Source organism: Berghia stephanieae, chromosome 4 (genome assembly GCF_034508935.2).
Source record: "Berghia stephanieae isolate SIO BIC M18660-M18661 chromosome 4, UCSD_Bste_1.3, whole genome shotgun sequence".
Lineage (NCBI taxonomy): Eukaryota > Metazoa > Mollusca > Gastropoda > Nudibranchia > Aeolidiidae > Berghia > Berghia stephanieae.
The window spans coordinates 33,381,451-33,386,013 of NC_088363.1; the positions used below are offsets into that span (position 1 = coordinate 33,381,451).

At 34.9% G+C, this 4,563-nt stretch overlaps 1 protein-coding gene across 3 annotated transcripts in view; it reads right to left on the minus strand.

The window, feature by feature from the left end:
- The window catches only part of LOC144970447 (uncharacterized), a 63,548-nt gene that overhangs the window by 53,984 nt on the left and 5,001 nt on the right, over window positions 1-4,563 (minus strand). Inside the window, exon 1 of one of the 3 annotated variants that reach the window (XM_078910107.1) lies at window positions 1,224-1,485. The exons of 1 other annotated variant lie outside the window; for it this stretch is intronic. The gene's annotated coding sequence lies outside the window, so the exon portion shown is untranslated. Of the gene's footprint in view, window positions 1-1,223; window positions 1,486-4,563 lie in introns of those variants that run through there. One more of the 3 variants, XM_078910105.1, reaches the window with a different exon arrangement.

Below are 4,563 nucleotides of genomic sequence, written 5' to 3' on the forward strand. Positions count from 1 at the left end.
GTTTCATACACGTTTTCAGATCTTGGTCATCTTAAACAAAGGATTAACTATGAAGAAAAATAGTTCTTGCCGAAACAAAATAAATGCATATTGTCAATGTATGCCTTAGCCGAATATCAAAATTTTCTTTGATTGTAACACTAATTGAGTCATTTGTACAATAATCATTTTTGTAGTTGTCAACTATGTATTATGTTTTTACAATAATCATTTGTATAATAGTCATTTTTGTACAAGTAAGTTCTATGTTTGTACAATAATTGTCTTTTTTATAATAAAATTGATTGAGTCATTTGTACAATAATAATTTTTTACAAGTATATAGTTTTACGTTTGTACAATATTGTCTTTTTATAATGAAATTCATTGTAACATTTGTACGATAATCATTTTTGTAGAACAACTATGGATTATTTTTGTACAATAATTATTGTCTTTATACAATCATTGAGTTTGTACAAAAATAATGCCTGTGCAATCGAGGTGTAATTAATTCCAGGTTTGATTACCAAAACTGATTTAGTCTTTATGTTGTAATGGATATATAGACCAAACAACTCAAAATAAATATTACCCATCCATTACAAAAAGCCCATGATTTTGTTCGATTATTAGACCTGCTTATATGTATACATAGTTTTGTAAAGCTATTCTATTTAACTATCAATGAAAGTAACTCAATGCTCCAGTATATTTTGCTGACGGTCCATAAATTCTGTGACGTAATTTGTTGTTTTGGAACAAGCAAGCTATTTAGTATTTCTAACAGTTTCCATCGTATTACAAGGTAGACAGCAGCACTCCTCGATACCAATCAAATCTATTTATAAAGTATTGCCAGATGAACACTAAAATATTATGATTACCACCCAGACAATGTTTTTATAACAACAAAATTTACACTATTCCAACACACCATGATTTCATGAAAACATTGATACTTAACAATCTGAAGATTAATTCACCTTATTATTACTTATCGTCATCATCACAAAACTTTCTCGAAAATTCACGCCAAATCTTATCCTTCCAGCCATCTAAGTAACCAACTAATAACAAACTGGGGTTTTATTAATATTGTTATTATTATTATAATTGTATTATTTTCAAAATCAAGTGACTATCTACTTCTTCCATCGCCCTCATCACCTGCTATCGGCCAAACCAAACAACAACCACCACCGACCACTAAAGTCATCACAAGAACATGTCTCATTGTTTACCTGTTGCTGTCCGTCCACCCTGCTGGTATCCACTTGGACTGCCCGTAGCCAAAAGAGAAATATTTAGATTTAGAATTTGTAAACTTGGACAAACTTCCAAAAACCATTCACCAGCAAATCTTCTTATCCATCAACACAGAATCGCGTCTGGATGGCAAGTGTGAAGTGAGTGGAATGTGTATGTATGTGTGTGTATATCATGCGTAAGTCTGAGTGTGTTTGTAATGGGAGGTGTGTTCATTCACATCTACTACTCATCAACGAGTTGGCTGCCATTACATTTTCCGGTTTCTGCATTCACCGTTTCAGAAAAACTCGCTCGTCTGTCAGAACCTCCCACGTGTGATTTCATTGGTCCGTTACATTCCACTCGTCGGCTCGTGAGCCAATCAGCGGTGTTGACGGGTGGATGGGGGTCGGGAGACAGATGCTGCTGGGATGGATAGGACGCGGTGCCACGGTGCCTGTTCCCTCCCCTTGGTGCCAAAAGACTGACAGCTATACCAGAATCGATGATTTAGGTTGGTAAAGAGTCAGGAGGTATAACGGAATTTGTACCATTAGTAATATTATAGTAGTAGGATGTTTAAATATAATACTGGTTTTAACTGACACTATATAATAGGTTTTAAGTCTTATTTATAAAATTTGACTTTAAACGAATACACAAGTATATAAGGAAAGTATAGCGTGTTGTTGTTGTTTTGTTTTTTTTCAGATGAAGAAAACGTAAACTAATTTGTCGTTATTATTTTTTTAAGTTTCACCTTAAATTTTTTCAACTGATTAATCCCTGCATAATATCACATTGCTGCCTGGGTAATTTTACATAAATGTGAGTGAATGTGTGTGTGTGTGTGTGTGTGTGTGTGTGAGAGAGAGAGAGAGTGTGTGTGTGTATGTGTGAAAATATGTGTATTACTTTCGTTATCTTCTCATGTTCGTCAATTAATTATAGCTAATGATGACATATCACACACCCATACATAAACACTTACACACACACACACAAACACACACACGCACACACTTTCTCTCACTCCCTCTCTATCTCTTCCTCTTTCTCTCTCTCTCTCTCTCTCTCTCTCTCTCTCTTCCTCTCTCTCTCTCTCTCTCACACACACACACACACACACGCGCGCGCACGGAAGGAGGGAGAGATATTGAGATTAACGAGATTAGTGCCAAAGAGACAGGCTGACAGATAGATAGATAGACAGACAGATAGATAGATAGATAGATAGATTGATAGATAGATAGATAGATAGATAGATAGATAGATAGATAGATAGATAGATAGATAGATAGATAGATAGACAGATAAATAGGTAGGTAGATATAGAGATAGATAGATAGATAGATTGATAGATAGAAGGATTAATAAATATAAAGATATATGGATAGACAGATAGACAGACTGATAGATAGTCTTATAGATAAACAGATAGACAGGCATACAGATAGATAGATAGAAAGATGGATAGATAGATAGATAGATAGATAGATAGATAGATAGATAGATAGATGGATAGATAAATAGATAGATAGATAGGTAGGTAGATATAGAGATAGATAGATAGATAGATAGATAGATAGATAGATAGATAGATAGATAGATAGAAAGATAGGTATAGAGGTGGATTGATTGATTGATTGATTGATTGATTAATAGATATATAGGTCGATAAATTGATAGCAAATTAAATGGTAACAATGGTCTGTTCTTTATAGGAGAAATGTAGAGACAGAGCGTTCTAGTGTAGAGGAAAAGGAAAAAACAAGTATTCCATCAGAGCCATCAGGCCCATGTTGCACTACAATTACCCTTTGGACAGGACGTCTGCCTATCATAAATTATTTGACATCAGATCTAGCAGCTTGAGCTTTCGCTTTTATAAAGCCCAGAATCCAATAAATGTGCTCAAAGCGCTTTACAATGGTCCCTAGCCAACGACAACACTTACATATGTAGGACGATTCATGACGCCTGTTTGGCAAAATTGCATTTTTTTTCGGACAGCGACAACGCAGTTAACGGCCAAGTAGGCCTACTTCTTTTACACCCGAGTACGGTGAGAGAAAATGAGTAAATAGTCTTTTCCAAGGACTCAAATATGCGCCGCTCGAGACTCGAAATCAGGATCTTCCAATCCGAAGGCGAGTGTCACACCACTGGACCACATCGGCTATTCAATCACTGCAGGGTAGACAGGACGGTCGGACAACGCTGAACTGCCTCTAGGGTTTGATATCGGTTCCTTTACTTTAGAGGAGAGCGCTCTACCCCGGAGATGTCGAGACTCTCAAAAGTTGCAACCCCAACCAGAATTGATCACTTCTCTTCTGCTCAGGTGTAAATAAGCACCTAACAAAAATTGTAGGAGTGTTCGTACAAATAAGGACTCCTAAAAGGCGACTTGCACAGTATGAAATGGAAATAATAGGATTCCTTATGATCTGTGCTAAGGGAATAAATGAAACATGTGAAACGCATTGAGCAAGGTCACTCCAGGGAATTGAGCTATATAAATATTCCATTTTTTTTTCATAGCCAAATTCTCGTTGCACTCCAACAATCTCACTTTTTTATATCTTGGCTACTAGAAAAATTTCATTTCAAATATCAATTGATTAAAATAACCCTCAATGTGTCGACAAGATTCAAACCTGAGGCTTGTTCAGAAATTCTTTTGAGTGAAACGTTTTTGACACAGAAGTTGAATGAGAGTGATTTTAATTAATCACTATATTGAATTAAAAGAAAAACACACACACAGACACACACACACACAAAAACAAAAGAGAAAAAAAAAAAACAACAACAACAACAACAAACATAACAAACAATTTCAGGCCAATTTACAAAAATCAAAATTTTGAATTTTAGAAAAAAAAAACACACACACACACACAAAACAACAAAAACGAACATAACAAACAATTTCAGGCCAATTTCCAAAAATCTATATTTTGAATGAAAAAAAAAATAACACCAAAAAAAAAGAAAAAGAAAAGAAAAAAGAAACACAAACAAACAATTTCAGGCCAATTTCCAAAATCTATATTTTGAATGAAAAAAAAAAAATAACACCAAAAAAAAAAAGAAAAAGAAAAGAAAAAAGAAACACAAACAAACAATTTCAGGCCAATTTTCAAAACGTGTGATTTGTCAGAGTCTGTCCAACAAGGATTTCTTAATATAAATGCTGGCTAACAAACTTCGCGGTATTTGTGTGTTGGACCCGTGACCTCAAGAAGTCGGGAGAGCGGTTCAAGATAGACACGATGCTTGATGCCACTTAAAAAAAAAATTTTTAAGTGGTGGACGGCCAGGCGGAGT